The sequence below is a fragment of the Callospermophilus lateralis genome, chromosome 4 (genome assembly GCF_048772815.1).
Source record: "Callospermophilus lateralis isolate mCalLat2 chromosome 4, mCalLat2.hap1, whole genome shotgun sequence".
Taxonomy (NCBI): domain Eukaryota; kingdom Metazoa; phylum Chordata; class Mammalia; order Rodentia; family Sciuridae; genus Callospermophilus; species Callospermophilus lateralis.
The window spans coordinates 108,922,608-108,944,720 of NC_135308.1; the positions used below are offsets into that span (position 1 = coordinate 108,922,608).

The 22,113-nt window shown below is 32.9% G+C and overlaps 2 pseudogenes; both read right to left on the reverse strand.

Moving 5' to 3' along the window:
* Positions 1-620: 620 nt before the first annotated feature.
* LOC143398486 (olfactory receptor 6C3-like) lies at positions 621-14,587 on the reverse strand (annotated as a pseudogene).
* Positions 14,588-15,458: 871 nt separating this feature from the next.
* Positions 15,459-16,417, reverse strand: LOC143398487 (olfactory receptor 6C1-like; annotated as a pseudogene).
* Between the last annotated feature and the right edge of the window lie 5,696 nt (positions 16,418-22,113).

Below are 22,113 nucleotides of genomic sequence, written 5' to 3' on the forward strand. Positions count from 1 at the left end.
ATTTTCCTTATATTTAATTCTTATAAAAGTCTATGATAGGATTGTCCATACTTTAACATGGTTTATCTGCTTCCTCTTTGATGATTGCAAATGCATTGTTACATCAATTGTTTTTTCCTCCTTGTGAATAAAGAAGTATGAATTAAAAAAAAGAATTTGTCTACCATATAATAATACTGAAAAAATTTATTTCATCTTCTGCTCTCTTCCTCTTACTACTTCTCCTCATTATTGTCATAATTACTTTTAGCATTAAAATTTGCTTTTATTACCAGGTAAGAATAAAAATTTCTAAAGTCCCCATTTATCTTGACCACTTTCCATCAAACTAAATGCCCTTTGTCTGTTCCAATGCAAACTACTTCTATTTAAAATTATAGTCATTAATCCAGTTTTTCTCCTTTGCCCAAATACATTTGAAAAAATATTTTGAAATATTAGAAAATTCTGAAATAATATTTAGCTTTATCAAATTTATTAAGAACCATATGGGGGTAAATTTTACAAGGACATGGGGAAATTTAAAAAAAAAAAACCCTAACAACCATAAATGAAGGAAAGTTTTAGGAGGTTATACATAACAGAAAACAATTATAAGAAATTTACTTTTTATAAAATTACTAATACTTTCTTTTACCAGAGAGAAGCATCACTTTCTGGATGGTGTCCTTAAAGGCTTGCTTCACTTGCTGATTCCTCAGAGAGTATATAAATGAATTCATCATGGGAACAACAGAAGTATTGAGAATAGCAACTCCTTTGGTCAATGATGTTCTTTCTTTTGCAAAGGGATTAAGATAAATAAAATGCAACCTCCGTAAGAGATGGAAATGACAATCATGTGAGAGGAGCATGTAGAAAATGCCTTTGTTCTCTGACTGGCAGAAGGGAATTTCAATTGTGTCCTCATGATGAAAATGTAGGATAGAATTATTAATGCCAAAGTGAAAAGCAAAATCACTACTGCAGAGTAAAATTCAATCACTTCTAGGAGCCATTTGTCTGAGAAGGATAATTGCAATAGGGGGAAATGGTCACAAGCAAAGTGATCAATGACATTGGAGCCACAGTAATCTAACTAGAGAAAAAGAATGACTGGTGGGAAGATGTTTAAGAATCTTGACAGCGAAGCACAAAAGACAAGCGATATGCAGACACTCTTGTTCATGATGGTGGTATGATGCAGATCATAGGACATGGTCATTAGAAGGTAAAATTCAGTTATACTCAAGAAGATGGAGAAAAGCAACTGAGTTGTGCAATTATTATATGAAATTGTTTTTTTCCTTAGTAATAATTGTGCCCAGGAATCTAGGGATACAGACAGTTGTAAAGGCAATTTCTAATACAGAGAAGTTCCTGGGGAAGAAATACATAGGAGTCTGTAGATGGGAGTCAACCAAAGTGAGAGTGATGATTTTCATATTTCCAGTGACACTCAATATATATGTGATAATTAAAAAGAGCAAAATCACAACCTGGAACTATGGGTCACCTGTTAGCTCTAGTAGAATGAATTCTGTGGGTACAGTGTAGTTTTTCAGTGTCAATCCTTTTTTTTCTTCTTTTTAGAACATAAAAATGTTTCCCTATAATGTAAAATATTAGTATGAGATTGAAGACAGGGCATAATGCTTTAAAAAGATTCATAAAGATGAGTTTTATGTGAAATAAAATAAAACCTTGTGTTCACCAGTAACCCCCTCCCATTTCCATTGTATCTCACATCCAAATAACTTGTATGATCAGAAGTTAAATATTGGTCTCTCTTCATTGAAAACATATTGTTACAGGCCATAGGTAAAAGCTTATGGTTACAATATTTAAATAGAAGCTATTTCTTCCAGTATTTCTTTAAAATTAAATTTTTAATTATTTACAAAAATGTTTAATTTATAAAACTCATGAAAATATTGTAATTGATGTTTTTTCTTTCCTCAATCTTATAAAGCTAGTCTAAAATACAGCACAATTGAAAGAAGAGTTTCAAAAGTCTTCAAATTTTATTTAAGCTTACTTTCAGATGTTATATTTTGGGAAACTAAAGCCATGTATTTTAGGCAACTTTCACAGGTTTAACAATCTGTCACTGTAATTATCATCTACTTTAGAAACTACATGTGTATTTGGAAAATGTGTTAATATTCTCTCCTAAATTTTCTATTTTAAGGTTTGGCTAATATAATTACCCTCTTTGCCTCATTTACTTTTCTAGTAAAAAGACCAAAAGGACAAGAAAGGGAAACTTCTTTTCACAAAACAAATCATTGCCTAGAAAAATTTTCATTCATAAAATACATGGTTCAGTTATTTTCTCAATATTGATGTAGCAAATGAACAAGTGGATGATCAAAATAAAATTTACTGGGAATAAGGTATTCTTTCAGATAGAGAATGCCCACTTTCAGACAGAGGATCCCATTTCTATCACAGCATAACACTGAAACATAAGGAAAAATTAATTTAAAAAAAAACAGGCCTATTGCTGTGTTCTTGTGTTGGGACCCCACTGATGATATTACCAGTAATAAATAACAAGTAAGTTTGTTATTCTTTAATATAATACATATTCCATTTCATTTGTACTTTCCAAAATACAGTTTGCACATACAATTGCAGATTTAGAACCCTCATAATATTAAAAACTAAATAATTGAATAATAACAAGCTAACTTTCTGGTCTTTCTTGATGATTTTACATTTTCTGGCAAATGCTGATTAGAACAATATAAAAGAAGAACTATTTCTATGTATTTATGTTATACAAGTGGAGCTGGCTTATTTTTATCTGTCTCTTATAACCTTTGGAATTCATTAAGTAAACAAAGATTGCTGAGGAAGGTTATCACTAAAAGATATAAATGAATTATTGACATTGTTCTTTTTTAAATTTTATTTTTAGTTGTCAATGGAACTTTATTTTAGTTATTTATATGTGGTGCTAAGAATAAAACTCACAACCCCAGCCTCAACTGTCTCATCAATATTAATGAAAAAGACCAGGGCTAGGATTGTAGCTCAGTGGTAGAGTGCTTTCCTAGCATGTGTGAGGCACTCAGTTCAATTCTCAGTCACATATAAATAAATAAAAGAAAGTTGACAAATAAAAATTTTTTTTAAAATGTTGATAAGACAGTACCTGTATTGATGTTAATAAGGTAAGTATATAAATAACATATGGTATCGGGTGTATAAAAGTTTGATTTAGAATTTGATTCTCCTTTGGTTATTTGAACTCATGCTTTTTTCTTTGAGGAATTCTGAATCTATCTTTAGGAATGTTAGCATATTTGCATTCTTTGAATCTTGGCAACCTCGTCATATCTTCCTCATAATAACACAGGGATATGTTAGAAAATGCTACTTGAGTTTCTAGTCTGACTTAAGTGTCTTCTGAAATGGCCAGTGTTAAGGATTTCTGATGAGAGTTATCCCTCTATCATCATGTACATTTAGGGAGAGCCTTCTTCTACCCATAGCTAACATTATAGCAATATTTGCTAAAAGTTACATTTACTTCCTTTCACTGTATCATATACTTTCATTGAACTGTTGCTTATAGTTATACATATGACAACCTCTTACTGCAGGAATAGTTGTGAACCAAGAAAATAAATGGTTAGAAATCTGGTATTAAATACTTAAACTTATGTATTTAAAAATGTTCTACACTGAGAGATGTAAGTTTTATGACTAGAAAAGTATTAACACTCACATATCATACATAAGTATATATGTAATACATTTTCCATTTAGCAATTTCTTATTTTTTCATAAATAACATGAATATCACAAGTATGCAAAGCATGTGATATTAAATTTCAGAAGTGCAATCGCTGATGGATTGGAATATGACAGTATTTGAAAGTGGGATAGAAGAGAGAAACTAGGAAACTAGATGAGTAAATGACTAGTTAACTCATAGAAAAATAAAATAGCATTGAGTTGTGTTGAATTTATGATTGATACACATTATGATAGGCACTATTTTCTACCCCTGAAAACTGTATTCCATGGCCATTGTTTTTTAAATAGAAATAGCTAATATTTCCTATTTTCTCCCTAAAGCCTTTAACAATAATAAATTAACCAATCATTGTTTGAGATTTATTGATTATCAGGCACTAAATATTTTGTTTATCTCATTTTTTCTAAACAGAACAAAAACTTATGAGGCAACTCATATTCATATAAAGGGTTAGGGTTAGGGTTAGGGTTAGGGTTAGGGTTAAGGGAAAAAAGTTCAGAAGTCAGTTAAGTATCTAATCCCCCTCATTTGTGTATTTGTCAGCAGTGTAACCTTATTGATATTTTTATAGGAAAAATAAGATGAATCTCTATCAGACAAAGCATAGCATTTTCTTTAAATATCCTATTATGTATGCTTCTTTAAAATATTTTCTCAAAATTTAAAACAATTAATGGCCTGCCTCTCTTCTTCCACAACCACTTGCTCATTTTTATTTCCTATCTTTATTTCTTAATTTTTAGTTTCTATTACATCTATAGTTTTTCCCCTGACCTCCTAATATTTAACTTTTAATTTTGACTGAACTTTCATGTTACACATCTATCCAAAATCTAAAAGGATACTTACTTTTTAATAATATGCCACTTATCCCCAAGATGCTATGGGGATGATTAGTGACTAGGTTTTAAGCCAGTGAAACATAGTTCAGCTACTGGTCCTGCACTTCTTTGAAAGCGGAGTGGAATTTTGTGAATGGCATAGCAAAATGGTGGAATAGGACTCTTGATCCATCGTTACTCTTTAATTTGTACAAATATATTCACATGATATTAGTTTCACAACAGCTAAGGAAACCAAGTAATACATCAACAGAACCTGGTTGTAGTATAAGAATAAAAGTTGACACATCAAGAAGCATAGGATGGATGATTTTATATTATTTTTGTGACCTCTTCCCAACATCAGGCAGTACAGTGTGGAGAGAGACCATCTACTTGGGGAAAGGAGAGGTAAATAAACATAGGAATTAGCCTTAAACCCCAATTCCAGACCCACCACAGTATACACAGCACTAGATAGTCTACTGACTTGGCTAATGACTTAAGATTGTACTCATGGACTGAAGTTCTAGACTCACCCTGGCACAAGATAAACCACAAATCCTTTGAGATTTACTCATGTTATGGTTCTCAAAGCCACCAGCCAAAATGTAGGGAGCTTGGGTTCTGAACAAATCTCTTCAGTGAAAGACCATGGCAATTGTGGGCTTATGGTTTCCGGAGCACTGGACCAGGCTCAATAGCCACAGAATTTCATTCCAGTTTTAAGCTACTCTTGGCAGCCCAAGATTAAAAGGCCACAGGATTACAACCCAGGATGCCAGCTTGTGGGTAAAATTATGTAAATTGTTAATGTTGTGAGCAAACCTGGTATTATTTATATCTCAATATGTCTGTAAATATGTTCAATACAAAGTCTGGGACTATAGCTCAATGGTGGAGCATTTGCTTTGCATTTGTGAGGCACTGGGTTCAATCCTCAGCACCACATAAAAATAAAAAAGTAAAATAATGGTATTTTGTCCATCTACTACTAAAAAAATTAAAATATGTACAATATATCCTTCATAGAGATAAAACACTTATAAAATTACATTATGATCACCTATTTACTTATTTTTTTCTATTTTGTTTAGATTTTCATGAGAGCAAGTACAAAACTTTTCAATCACTGAATCATTTCCTCAGTAGACACATTTTTGAATAAATAAATGTAATACATATGTGAAAGTTCCTTGGAAATATTTAATTCAAAAAGCTATTGGAATACATTTACTTCAAAATCATGCATTCATCTTTAAATCACAAAAATTCCTAAAGATTTAATTTCTCAGTGAGGCATTACCATGTTAATTTCTTGTATTGGAATCCTTTAATTTCCGGATTTTAGCAGACTGTTGAGCTATAAAGACTAAGAATTTTTTGGAATATATTAGAATTTATGTAATGGGTTTTTTATAAATAATTAAAACCATTTTTATGTTTTACTTTGTAAATTATAGCAGTCCACAAATTTAGGAATAAAGTGTTTAGTCATAAAATTTTCTAATCAATATTACTTGGATAAAAAAATTTTTTAAAGAGTAACATTTGAAGTTGAAATTCTCCTATGGTCTAACTATTAACTGATAACTTAAGACAAAATTTTAATTATTGAGTTGATGTTCATATGATTAATATAATTATAGTGAATCCTAAATTTATCTTGTGCATTTAATGAGGGACTCAATTTACAGAGAAAATGAAAGTAATGCCCTTCAATTTCACAAAATTTAGAGCCCTATACTTAAGATATAATGTCATAGAACATATTACCTATAGGGACTGAATTTAATGAACCAAGATATAGACCATGTAGAATCTAAAAACATTATGACATTATCAATATTCACCTTGAAAACATGGGAGAAATTATGCAAAATTTGAAGTTATACATCTGAAGTACAACATAGAGACACATGTGCCTTTTATGGAATGATATACACAGAATTAAAACTCTTTACCATATCATAGATTATGTTTTATATAAATACATACCATTTCAAGAAAATTCTGTAGGGGAAAATTTCAGCATATTTTTAAAACTCAGTAAACAATATGTTGGATATACATGGGTGTGGGAGTTGGAAAAATGGACTGGGGAAATCTCCAATCAAATATAATGTGGCATATAAAGAAACCATTAGAGAACAAGGATACCTAATAAAGATATTTATGAATTTTGAGATTTTACTAAGTTGTTTCTTACAGTGTCCCTTATTTTTGACAAATTTTCTTTCATTTATTTGTAGAATACCCTACCCTGTGGAGCACATCCTTTAGGGCTTGCTTTACTTGCTGGTTCCTCAGGGTGTAGATTAAAGGGTTCAGCTTGGAGGCAACAGAGGTGTTGAGAATAGCTACTCCTTTAGTCAGTGATGCCTTTTCTTTGGCAGAGGGATTAGCATACATGAATATACAACTTCCATAAGAAATAGAAATGACAATCATGTGAGAGAAACAGGTGGAGAAAACCTTTTATCTCTGATTGGCAGACGGAATTCCCAAAATGGTCCCGATAATGTACATGTAAGATAAAAAAAAAAAAAAAAACACTATGCCAAAGTGAATTGTAAAATAACCAGAGCAAAGTAGAAACCAATGATTTCCAGGAGCCATGTATCTGAGCAAGACAGTTGTAAGAGGGGAAAATAATCATATGCATGACCAATGACATTGGAAGCACAGTAATCCAGCTGAAGCATGGGGGAGAGGGGAATGGCCAAAAACCCACCCACCCACGCACACAGCACAAACAGGGTGCAGAGTTTCCTGCTCATAATGGTTGTGCAATGAAGGGGCTTGCAAATGGCAAAACAGTGGTCATAGGACATGGCAGTGAGAATGTAAAATTCTGTCACTCCCATGAAGGTAAAGAAAAAGAGTTGTGCTGCACAGTTGTTATAGGAAATGGTCTTATCCTGGGTGATAATAGCACTTAGAAACCTAGGGATAGACAGAATTGTAAATGAGATCTCTAAGAAAGAGAAGTTCTGGAGGAAGAAATGCATGGTAGTCTGTAGAGGGAATTCCACCAAGATTAGAGTGATGATAGTCAGATTCCCAGTGACATTTAATATATAAGTGATAAATAAAAAGATAAAAATTCCAATCTGAAGCTCAGGATAATTAGAAAGGCCTAGAAGCACATTCTGTGATCTCTGTGTGGTTCATCTCTCTCTCTTTCTCTTTGTTCCTGTCTCTTAGGTTCTCCTTTTTCCTCTTTTAAAGCTATTGGGGGTAAAAGAGAATTAAATAGAGAAGAAAGATATAATTTATTATGATCAGTACAGTCCTTATTGATATAATTCTAAAATAAGTTCCACAATCTGTAACAATTTTGATTATCTTCTTTTCATTATATTTTAATACATATTTGTAATAATATTATTTGTAATAATATGACTATTTAATGTAGTAACCAGGGAATATGTTCACTTACTGATTTATATTATAATTCTCTCAAAATCTGTAAAGTTTGATGTCTTTGATGATTTGTTAGAAGTGTGTGTGTGTGTGTGTGTGTGTGTGTGTGTGTGTACATGCAGGCACACAGTATACAAATTTTTTTTTTCATTTTTGAGCTTAAAAGAACATGTTATTTATTTTTCACTTTGTTTTGAAGCATAATTTCAAAAGTACTTGCCTTATTTTAGCAGCTCTGGATTATAGCACAGTATATTTTCCATTTAAACATCATCCTTCCTTATCTGGTAAGTTTTATGGAAAAGCATTTTCTTCATTTGTCATTTTTTCTCACATAAGACATTCATTCCACTGATTCACTCATCCACAAGGATGTCTAGAAGTGTACAGGAAAACATCTTCAATTCACCTTAACCCATTCAGTTAGTCCCCAGGTCTTCAAACACTGGCCTGGGAATGCTATTCTGTGGATTTAGTCTGCTAAGTCCTGACAGCTGTCTTTTCCATATTGTAGATGTTCAAATTTCTGCTGTGAAGGACAGAATATAAAATCATTGCTTTTTTGTCAGACACTAGCAATATTCACACTAATCAAATTTGATTTTATATTTTCTCTATTTTATGATGAAGGAAGGGAAGTATTTTAGGAAATAAAGATATAATGTCAAAAACTTTTGGAAAATGTGGCAATACACTATGTTCCCCTCCACTAATTTGATCTAGAAGTTTAAAAAAGTAATATTTAAAGAAAGAACAGAGAAACATATTATAAAATTGGGTGTTATGAGTATAGATTATTAAATCACAATCCTGCTTCCAACTGATTGTACATTTTATCTCAAATATTTTAACTCTACTTGGTTTGTTTTCCAAAGGTTTAATCTCCTGGGAACAAGACAAAGGCCAGGCCATATATCTGCTATCTTATCAGCCTCGAGGGATTTTTGTTAGCCATCCTTCAGTTTCTCAGAAGCCTCCTAACTCTTCTCTATTGTGGATCTCCCTTGAGAATGGTATTTTTTTTCCACAGAGAATCTACAATGCTGTCTTCGACAAACTATGTATTTCCATTAATTGTGATTACTTAATATTTTATTAGTATGTAATATTTTTTGAGCAATAAAAATAACTATGAAGCATACTTTTGTTACAAAACCTGAATTCTAAATCTAAATATTTAATCATATTTTTAAATATAAAAAATGTCTACATAGTCCTTTTTGATTGTTAATACTTTGTCTTTGTTAGATGTTGGTCCCCTGTAAACTAAAGGTTATTCTATAATGGTCAGTTTAAAAATAACAATTATGAAGTACATATTTTTTTCATAATTAACAAAATGTTATTACATACTTTAACTAATATCATCCTCATTGAAGACTGCAATATTTAATTGCTTTGTCAAATTTCCTCATCTTTCTACTCATCTTGGCTTTACCTTTATTTATTATCACTTCAATATTTTAATAGGAAATAACCACAAAATGATTAACCTTCGTCTATATGACATTCTGGGTAGTGGATTACACATATTATTCTCTTTCACGTTCTTCATGCTTCTCAAATATTTCTACAATGAAAATATAATATCAGATGTGTTAGTTTTTCAGTGCTGTGGTTCATATACCTGACAACACTAACTTAAAGGAGGAATGTGATTTGGGGTTCATGGTTTTAGAAGTTCAGTTCATGGTCAGCAAACTTCATTACTCTGGGCCCCAGTGAGGCAGAATGTCATGGTGAAAGAGCCCTGGTGGAGTAGAACTTCTCACCTCATGGAAACCAAGACAGAGGAGGAGGAGAAGAAAGCGAGAGAGAAAGGAGACAGAGAAGGGACAACAGAGGATCTGAGGAAACAAGATAAAGTCCTCAAGGCATGACCCCTGTGATATACTTCCTCCACTCCAATCCTACCAGCCTGTAGAGACCACTCAGTATTATATTCAAATTATTCATCCATCAAATGTATTAATCCACTGATGACTTTCCAGCTATCATCATCTAATCATTTAACCTCTGAACATACCTTTATTTCCTTTTATATGAATTTAATGGGACCCTTCATATCCAAATCATAACATTAGATAATAACACATATGTTTAATATATAATTGCACAAACTAATAACATATTATGTAATAAAAATTATTCAATATATATAAATCTCCCATAGTAAATATTTGGATTTATATATTTAATTCAGGTTAATAGCATTTTTCCCTTTGTTCTTTTAAAACTGTTTCAAAAAGGGAATACATGCTTACAAAGTTTTCAAAATTTTCTGAGCAGCCGAATTGCGATGAACAGTTGACTCCATTAGTTCATTATATTCTACAAAATTGTAATATTTCCAATGTATCATTTACCATTTGCTTATTATTATTAAAACTCCTAGAGAAAAGATTAGATAAATGCTTTCTCTGTTGTCTATTCAGTATTCTGAGTTGGTTCTCAAGTATATTATGTTGAATCATATGGACATATGAATTTATAATTTTGAAATTTCTTTTAGATCACATTAGTATTTGACATAAACATATCACAGAAAATTAAAATTAACAATCTGACCTCTTTGGAGTGCTTCAGTTATGAGCAAAGTGTTGTTTGTTTGTTTGTTTGTTTTGCTTTTGTTTTGTTTTTTGATGTTTTTTTGAACATACATTTTAAATTTTGATGGCTTTCTTCTTATCAACTACATGTTCCAGATTCATAATAGAGCACTTTCCTGCATTATGCCTGTAATTAGTAATTTCTCCAGTTTTCTTACACAATGAGGAAGGGTTATCTAAGATAAGACTCTGTCCTTAATTTTGTCATATACATCCTTTAAAAATGAATTACAGTAGATGGGGTAGAGAGAGAAGATGGGAGTGGAGGAGGGGGAGAGGGGATAGTAGAGGATAGGAAAGGCAGCAGAATACAACAGTCACTAGTATGGCATTATGTAAAAACGTGGACGTGTAACCGATGTGATACTGCAATCTGTATATGGGGTAAAAATGGGAGTTCATAACCCACTTGAATCTAATGTATGAAATATGATATGTCAAGAGCTTTGTAATGTTTTGAACAACCAATAAAATATATGTTAAGGTAAATTTCATCTGTCCCTAGTTGCTTCAGCATTTTTACCATGAATAAGTGCTGGATTTTGTCTAAGGCTTTTTCTACATCTATTGAAATGTTATTATAAATCTATTTATGTGGAAAATCACATTTGTTGTTTTATATATGTTGAGCCAACCAGAACAATCAGACAAGAGAAGGAAATTAAAAGAATACACATAGGAAGAAATCTAACTATTTCTATTTGCTGATGATATGATCCTAAATCTATAAGACTTTCCCTGGAAAAGAAAAAAAGAAAGAAAGAAAGAAAGAAAGAAAGAAAGAAAGAAAGAAAGAAAGAAAGAAAGAAAGAAAGAAAGGAAGGAGGGAGGGAGGGAGGGAGGGAGGGAGGGAGGGAGGGAGGGAGGGAGGGAGGGAGGGAGGGAAGGAAGAAGGAAGAAGGAAGGAAGGAAGGAAGGAGGAAAGGAAGGAAGGAAGGAAGGAAGGAAGGAAGGAAGGAAGGAAGGAAGGAAGGAAGGAAGGAAGGAAGGAAGGAAGGAAGGAAGGAAGGAAGGAAGGAAGGGAGGAAGGAAGGAAGGAAGGAAGGGAGGAAGGAAGGAAAGAAAGCTCCACCAAAAAATTCAGAGAGCTGATAAATAGTTCAGCAAAATATCAGAATTGAAGACCAACTTTAATAAATCAATACCTTTTCTATACTCCAATGGTGATTTTGTTGAGAAAGAAGGAGCTCTATGATGAAAATTATAGAACTCTGTAAAAAAAAAAATGAAGAAGATCTTAGAAGATAGAAAGGCCTCCTATGTTCTTGGATAGGCTAATTAATATTGTCAAAGTGGCCATACTATCAAAAGCAACATACAGACTTAATGCAACCTCCATCAGAATACCAATAAAATTATTCACAGAACTAGAAAAAAGAATTCCAGAAATTCATTTGGAAGACTAAGAGACCCAGAATAGCAAAAGCAATCCTGAGCAAAGAAGAGCATGGGTGAACAAATCATAATACCTGATCTCAAATTATACTATGGACTTATAGTAACAGAAACAACATGTTGTTAGCATCAAAATTGACATAAAGACCAATGGAATAAAATAAAATGCACAGAGACAAACCCACAAATCCAGAATCATCTGATACTTGACAAAGTTGTCAAAAATATATGGTGGAGAAAAGATAGCCTCTTTAAAAAATGGTGGTAGGAAAACTGCTCAGCCATATGTAGAATAATGAAATGAGATCCTGATCTCTCCTCTTGCACAAAACATGATCTCAAAGTGAACCAAAGGCCTAGGAATTAGACCATAAACTTTGCAACTGTTAGAAGAAAACATAGGGTCAATAACTCAATATATTGGTGCAGGCACCAACTTCCTTAAGAAGGCCTATAAAACTCACAAAATAAAACACAGATAAATGAGCAAGAAGGAATCAAAACTGAATAGCTTCCACACAACAAAGGGAACAGTTAAGAGCATGAAGAGAAGAGACCACAGAATGGGAGAAAATTGTTGCCAGCAACTCCTCTGACAGGGGATTAATACCAAGAATATACAAAGAACTCAAACACTTAGCACCAGTAAAACAAATACCTTAATTAATAAATGGGCAAAAGAAGTAAACATACACTTTTCAAAAGATGAAATACAAATGGTCAACAAATACACACAAAAAAATGAACATCTCTAGAGATGACAGAAACACAATCAAACTATATTGAGATTTCATCTGACTTCTACTAGAATGGAAATCATCAAGAGCACAAATAATAATAATTCTGGTGAGGATGTGAAGAAAAAGGTACACTCTTTGGTTGTAGGTGGGACTGCAAATTTATACAAGGACTCTGCAAAGTAGTATGCAGATTCCTAAAATGATTAAGAATGGGCCCTATAAGACCCAGCTCTTCCACTCTGCAGAATTTATCTTAAAGAACTAAAATCATCCCAAGAGAGTGATGTATACATACCAATATTAATAGTAGTGCAAATCACCTTTCCCAAGTTATAAAACAAGCCTAGGTGCCTGTCAACAGATGAATGGATTAAGAAAATGTGATATATAGGCACATTTGTGTTGTTACCCTGTAAGAAAGAAGATGGTTTGCTGGTAAATGAGTAGAACTGGAGAACATCATGCTTAGTGAAATAATCCATATTCAGAAAGTCAATGGTCAAATGATTGCTGTCTTACACAGCAGGAAAAGCAAAATAATTGGGGGAAAGGTTGTGGTGGGGATCCAAAGATAATTGGCATAATATTTTTCATATATATGTTTTATACACACACACACACACACACACACATATACACACTATGTTTTGAAAACTTAATCTTACCATAAAGTGCAATGAGCATGGACCTGAAGGACAATATACTTAGTTACATAAGCCAATCATTGTAGTACAAACACTGAATGATTCTACCTATATGAAGTATCTAAAGCAGACTCATAGAAGCATAAAATAGAATGCTACAGGACTGGCAGAAAAGGAAATAGGAGTTTCTATTCAAGGGGTGTATAGAATTTCCAAGATGAATAAATTCTAGAGATCTGTTGTACAATATTGTGCCTCTATTTAATCATGCTGTGTTGTGATTTTAAAATTTGCCAATGTGATTAGATCTTACATTAAGTTTTCTTATTCCAATGACAAATTTTATCTGCAACTGTTCAAAACTATCTCACTGTGTCTAGAGAAAATTATAATAATTGCTGGTAGTCATTAATATAGGTAATTATTCTATGTGATCTACATACAGATTTGTTTTCATCCTCATAATGTTATTTATGCTTCATTTATTTGATAATATTCCTTATTTATTTGTGTGGAAATATGTACTTTGAGGTTATAGAAAGAAAGGTTTTTCAAATATTTACTTCCTCACATAAAAATTGCAATTAATTTAGAAGAAATGTAAGTTACAAATTATGTACAATTTTCCTCCAAAATTTGGAATCCCTTTTTATCTTTCAGCAAATTTTATACTCAATCTCTCAATTGATTATAACATTAAAAATGTACCTCATTGATGAGAATTACTGTAAGTTTTCTCACGTTAGAATACTTCTCAGTATCCATATTCTAAAGTTTTTCATACACACAAACACAGCCACATATTTATTAAAAACTTTTTAAGTATTTTAAGCATAATGTGTGGAATAGAAATTTTAACAAATGAAATCATGACTTTATGTATAATTGAATATTTTTCTTTGCAATGACGCTTTTATTTTTTACAAGGCAGAAATTTTCAAAATTTTAATTGAATATATACTAATTTGATTATATGCCCTGTTTCTAAGTCCAAAACATGAGGATACCTATATCCATATCTATAAATTTTTTCACACATATAATATGTTCAAAAGATCTATATGTTAAGAGATTTCATATGTACGCATATGTACCTTATATATCATGTTTTTTTATTATTTTCAAGGAGCATGTATCTATTTATATATACATATATATATGAACATACATATATATACACATATATACGTGCAAACACAGGCATGTTCGTATTCAGAAAAGAGCTTAATCACAATGGAATTTCAGAAAATAAATTTATCCCATGTATCCAGTGCTTATTTCTTCATTATTTTCTATAGCATCTGTTCATTATGTCCTTGTATGCGTATATATACGTTTGTATGCATATATTTTTACGTATGTCTACCTATGCATCTACTGAGAAATTGTAGGGTTTGGAAATATGAAAGTCTATTTAGCATCTAAATCTAGAGATGCATTATTAATGGTCAATGCTACTTTGTGAATAGACAGCAGCATTTTTCTTAGTTTATTTTTATTTTTAACTTATGAACTATTGTTATTATTATCATTATTTTTGTGGTGCTGGGGAATAAAGTTGGACCTTGCACATGCCAGGCAAGTCCTTTACCATCGAGCTCCAACCCTAGACCATTTTTTGGTTTTTAAATGAGTAAAATTTACAGTTTTCATTCACTTATGTAACATATAAGATGTTTCCTAGAAAAAAGTGCAAGGAAATTTCTGTAGAATATGAATAAAATTACAATTTATATTTTGGTGTGTATTAAGTAAAATATAAAAATATTTATAATTTGTGTCATTTGTATATGTATATCTTCTTGTCCTGACCACAACTCAAATTGCAGTTTTCTTTGTAAAATAATTATTGCTTGAGAAGTTGTAATAAACAAGCACCAGAAAAACATGATGTCAGAAAGGTATACAAAAATAATTTAAATTTTGTGAGACATATAGTAAATAAATGTGTCAGTGAACTTGTTAGGAAAAAAGAGTAAATGAACAAGAAGGACAGAGAGGGAAATGCTGATTTGAATTGGCTACTGAAATTTCATTCTTTTGTACTTTTAATTATTCATCAATGTGCCTTTACCTCAACACACCACGTCTTTCCTTGTACTTGTGAAAAACACAATCTTCCTTGCCATGTTCATGAAGGCTTGCTTGACCTGCTGATTCCTCAGGGTGTAAATAAAGGGGTTGAGCATAGGAGCCACTGAGGTGTTTAGCACAGCCACTCCCTTGCTCAGAGACACTCTCTCTCTGGCTGAGGGTTTAATGTACATAAAAATGCAGCTGCCATAAGAGATGGAGATGACAATCATGTGGGAAGAACATGTAGAAAAGGCCTTTGTCCTCTGAGTAGTAGAAGGAATCTTCAAAATCGTTCTGATGATATATATGTAGGACAGAATTATTAAGGCCAAAGTGACCATCAGAGTAAACACAGCACAGGGAAACCCCATTATCTCTAGGAATTTAATGTCAGAACAAGAAAGTTGGAGTAGGGGGAAGTAATCACAGGTAAAATGGTCAATGATATTCGACCTACAGTAATCAAGGTGTAGCAGCATCATGAGCAAAGGGAAGATAATTAAAAACGAGGCCAGCCAGGAAGCAAAGACAAGCATTGTGCAGACTTTGCGATTCATGATGGTCATGTAGTGCAGAGGTTTGCAGATGGCAATGTAGCGATCATAGGACATGGCAGCCAGAAGGTAAAATTCAGTGACTCCAAAGAGAATGAAAAAAAAAATAACTGAGCTATACAGTTGTTAAAAGAAATGGTTTTATCTCCTGAAATAATGGTACTTAGGAACTTGGGTATACTGACGGTTGTGAATGAAACTTCCAATAGAGAGAAATCCCTGAGGAAGAAATACATGGGAGTCTGAAGATGGGGATCCAGCAGAGTAAGGGTGATGATGGTCAGGTTCCCAGTGATGCTGAGCATGTAGGTGAGGAAGAGAAAGATGAATATTACCACCTGGAGCCTGGGATCATCTGACAGTCCCAGGAGGATAAATGCTCTTATTTCTGTGTGGTTTCTCATCTGGTTTTCAGTTGTTTATGTTTGCTCTTGTCAAACCTATAGGAGAAAGTGCACACAAAAAACTTGGGTTGATGATTAATAAATATCCCCGTGTGAAGCTGGAATTTTGCTGAAATATTATGCCATTTCCACCTTCAAGGGAAATGGAAAGCCACCTGACAATGACAATAACCCTTTAATTTCCACTCTTACAGTGAAAAACTCTTTAGTTAAGGTAGATTAAAAACTGCTTTAGTATCAATACTCCAGTGAGGTGTCCTCTCACCATGTTAGAATGGTTATTGTCAAACACACACACACACACACACACACACGAGGAAATACTAAGGAAATATGTGGAGAAAGAGTTCTTATAAATTGTTGATAAGAATGTAAATTAGTACAGACACTATGAAGGATAGCACATAGGTGCTCAAAAACTAAAAACAGAACTACCAAATGATCCAGCCATGCTACTACAGGGTATATATAAAAAAGAAATGAAGTCATTATACTAAAGGTATTCCTGCATGCCCATGTTTATTGTGGCACAACTCACAATTGTAAAATATTAAGGGCCTAGGTGCTCTTCAACAGATGAATGGATGTATAAAATGTAGTATGTCTACTCAAAGTAGTAGTATTCAACCACAAAGAGGAATGAAATCATTTGCAGCAAAATGGATGGAATGAAGTGCATTATTTTTAGTGAAATATGCTAGATCCCGGAAGACAAGTATCACTGTACTCTCTCATATGCGGAATCTAAAAAACATAACAAAATAAAATAAACAATCAAGTATAATAGTGATTAGTAGCAATTAGGAAAAATGCAGGGATGGGTTGATGGAACAGTGGAAGAAGAGTTGTTGAATATGATCAATGAATGTTGTATACATCTACAGAAATATCACATTGAATTTCATTAACATGTATAGTTAATATGTGTGCATAAAATAAGTTTAAAGATAGTAAGAAAATAGTTTGGTATTATACAACCTGAAATGGTAGGGCTAACTAAGTTTTTAGCCAGACTTTTCTGATTCCAAATGTTACGTCTTCTCTTTCATACCTGGGTCTACAAAATATCTTCCTTTTAGGACAATGCGCCAATCTCTATAGACATTTCCCCTTATGTAATAGTTTAGTTTCATTGAAAATTACCAAAAATGGAAAAGACATATAATTATTTAAAGTGATTTTTTTATCCTTAGCCATGTACTAACATTTACTAATGCTAATAAACTTTCCAATTCTTCCTCCTATCTCATTGGAAGTTGGAAATCCTGATGCCATTGCCATAAGCAGCCTAGGTGTGAAGGATAGAGGGGAGAAAGGAGCAGGAAACAGAACACTGGAAGGTTTGAATCTGAGGTTTATTGAATGTAAAGCTCTTGCAAGATTTTATGACATTTTAGTCTACTTGTGTCACTTTTATGTTGTTTATTACTAGTCAACTTATTTTCTTTTCTAATTGAAGCAATATATCCTTATTATTGTTATTAATATTTGAGAATGGCCTCAGATAAATAGATAAGCATATCCCAAGAAAACTTGCTTTAACATTTTTATTTTTACTTTAAAAATAATAAGTTCTAATGCTTTTTTTAGAGGTAAAGTTTAATATTATTACCAAAGATATTTCCATATGAAAGAATGGGAATGTCTGGTTGTAAATCCAATTTGCTCTTTAGGTCTTAAAATCACTCCTCTGTGCTCAGTTTTCTTATCTACAATACAAATCAATCTCATTTGATAATTGTAAGATTTAAATAAGTTAATATATGTGAAGCATTTGGAAATATGCTTAACATTTAATGGAAATTGTATTGACATTTTCTATGCAGAAAATATTCTCTAACCACTGAGAAGAATACCTTGGGATTAGGATGATGTTCTGAGTCAAAGGCTATCTTAGATACATAGGAACAAATACATTTAATCCCAAGAGAATTACACAAGAATAACAACAATAGACTAGGAATTACCTGATTGTACACACACTCTACTCCCATCCCTAGCAGGATTTGATCATTGTACCTGAGAAAATTATGTATTCACAGCATATCAACATTATTCATGGCTAGTTTGTTTTTCTGATACTCATTAGTATCAGAAGTGATTGTGAGGTTTTCAGTAAGCTATAACTAGCATTGTGAGTGGCTCACTGTAATGACATCCCAAATCACCTCTTTCCATCACAGGAGGAGTGCCCATCGTATAATGTTATAAGAACCCCTAGTCCTTCCTCCCAACGCACCACACCTTTACTATGCTGAAGTCTCCTGTGAGCTCTGTCCTTACCCTACTCACTCTTGAAAGGACAGGATCTTATCTTCAAAGCTAAAAGAAAGATTCATCCAGTTAATGCTGAGTTTGTTGTTGAAACAAATGCTGCCATCAGGCTCCCTATTTTATGCTCTATTCTAGCCTGGGCAGTACTTATGTCTTATTTTTCTCTTATAAGATGTATATTCCCACATTACCTTACAAGATAAACTTAAACACTTAGCTCAATGTCCCTATATGGAATTAATCTAAAACAAAGTAAGGGAAATCACATTTTATTGATACATAAATTTTTAAAAACTTCATTAAACATTATTTCTAAATTACTTTTGTAACATTTCTTTCAATTCTCTTTATGCCTCCTCCAGTAATACTACTTTTCCTTTGTGTTTGTTTTTATTGAAATCAAGAGTATTTCATAATACCTTGAAATAATAAACTACCTTCCCATCAAATAGACAAGATATGGTGACAGTCTCAATTTTAAAGTTCTTATAATAACATACTGATATGGGAAACTCATACTTTTAAAAATATATTTACATTATTACTATTCCATATTAAAATGTATGAATACACTCTATTTATTTTTGTTTCCAACTTTATTGAATATCTATATATCTTTGTAATCTTTGTTAAATTTTAACATTTTTGTGAATATTAATAATATCATGAGTCACTATTTTTTGCTATTAATTAAGGTTCTGAAGAAATGTAGGAGGAGCAGTGAAGGATGATATAAATAAACAGAAGAAGGCTTTATGAGCACATCACACAAAAATGAACATTTGTATAGCAAGTTTCCAAAGACCAAAGAAACAGACTTAAAGAAACTCTAGCAGTAGGAGATTGAACATCAATAATTAAATGTGGTATACTGTGCTTTTCTATAAAAATTTGTAAATATTCAAAGGATTGTTTTCATTTGTTAATATAAAATGAGCATGAAAAAATTATGAGTATTTCTATTCCTTTGAAAGAAAAGTAATTAAATACTGAATAAAATATATATGATTCCTGATCCTTAAACTAAGGATGTGTTTATATGGAGGATGATGGTATCTGCAGAGATCTAACTCATCATTTTAGTTTATTATTTATGAATGTAAACTCTATATTTTCTCCTGAAAGAACATGTCTTTGGTTATTTAGTTCTCATCATTTTATACATTACATCAAAATTACTTCTTGCCGCAGTCTCTGGCTGGGCACAAGATCACGAGCCACTCAAACAGGAACAAACTTTATTTGAAAGAACCGCCAATAACACGTCCGTGCCTGGGAAGCTTTTTTATCCACCCACGCGGCGTACCGCCGGTTCCTTCCCGGAACTCCAGCGCAAGCGCCTCCCCCGGAATTCCCTCCTACTGCACTTCTCCAGGAGTCCCGCAGCAGGAGTCCGGTATCCATATGAATGTAATTTTTAACATAATCATATCATCTCAATGGCTAGCTGGCATCACCTTTCAATCAAAAATGCCATGCATCATATTAATTGGCTGTGGCTCCCAGCATCTCCCCCCTTCTGTTTAAGCAACAAGTAATGTGGCTAGGGACCGTGCCTGTTAGGTTTGTCCAATTCAACATATGGTTCTTACCCGTCATTGGAAAACTGACCTTTAGGCGTCAGCCTCCTGTCTTAGGTTGATACCACTGCAATTGGATCATACCCGTCACTGACTACCGGTCCAGCATATAGCCATACTTGTGGATAGGCCTATGCACCAGTGGGGGGGTGAGGTTCTTTGCCTCACCTCTGTTGGCCCCCAGATTTGGCCTTGGTGCCAGTGGGGGGGTGAGGTTCTTTGCCTCACCTCTGTTGGCCCCCAAAATTAGACCATCACTAGTAGAAGGGAGGAGGATACAGAAATGCCACAACACCACATCAATTGACGACTCCTAGGGAAAATTGCATCACTGGTGACACATCAGCAAAGATACGCCAGCATTACCATAATTTGTTGTATCAACAGATAGATCACAGTGCATACAAGTGATACATAGTCCAGGCAAGTTTTGTAAGCAGTTCAAAGTGGAGGAATCTATCAATATGTCCATTTCCTCCCAAGATCATTGATGTATCAGTTTATACAGTTTGTTGTGATAATTATCGAAGAAGTTGTAGTTTGGTTTCATCTTTGTCTTCACCGGCACTGGGATGAAAAATAGGAATTTTGACAATGATGTTAAAGAGAGAAAGAAAAAAAATGTAACATTTTAACAGGTACTAAGAAAACATTTTTTTTTAGAACAATTTACATTATCTTGAACAGAATTATTAAATATAATGAAAAGGAAAGATGAAAATAAACAAACAGATTTGTTAACCTGCTTATTTGTACACATATTAAAATAATTTTTAACAGCTGTTTACCCAATTTAAATTAAACCATTAAAATTACGTGAATAATAAAAAGTACTTGGATCCATTTTTTTATGAGCACTCCTCATATATGATCTATGGACATACGCACATATAGACACATAACACAAAACAGAAGTGTGCACATATAACATACAACACATAAGACAATAGTAAAGGCCTTGTAGTTTCACCTAGTTGAAATCTCCATTGCAATGTTAAAAACTCCACAGTCAAAAAATAAAACTGATCAGAAAAACATCAACCTAGGTCTATATGAGCTCAAAAATAAAATAGAACTTTATGATGTGGGCAAAAGCAATAATAAAATAGATATTGAAAAAAGCATTCTGGTTAATCACTGTCGCAGATGTAAGAATGGCCAAGCTGGAGTTCTGGATATCAGCTGTTATGGATTTGAGTCAAATCATCTTCTTTTCGATCTGTAGAAATCGTTTTGGTTAGTCTTTCTGGAATCCAAATCGGCTGCTGTTCTCCCTGTGGAAACACGCAAACAGAGCCCCGACTCCAGACAATTACTGGGTCAGGACCTTTCCATTGTCCTGTTAGAATATCTTTCCAAAGAACTTTAGGCTTATGCACATTTTTTGGATACATATGCCTTTCCGCAGCACTAAGTCCTGATGAATCCAAATTTAAAAAGTTTAGAGTAAAGAGGGTTATTTTAAGTTTATCTTTGGGGGATATATACCCCTTTCCAATTCCCTCCTTTTGTTTTAATAAGTACATTTTAATAGTTTGATGAGCTCTTTCAACTATGCCTTGTCCCTGTGGATTGTATGGAATTCCTGTTATGTGAGTAATGCCAAATGATGAGCAGAATTGTTTAAAAGAGGTAGAAGCATAACCGGGACCGTTATCTGTTTTTAACTGTTTTGGAACGCCCACAGTGGCAAAATTTTGTAATCAATGAGCTATAACATCTTTAGTTTTTTCTCCGGCATGAAGGGAGCCCATCAAAAATCCGGAAGAAGTATCAACTGTAACATGCAAATATTTTAATTTTCCAAATTTTGGCAAGTGTGTGACGTCCATCTGCCAAATA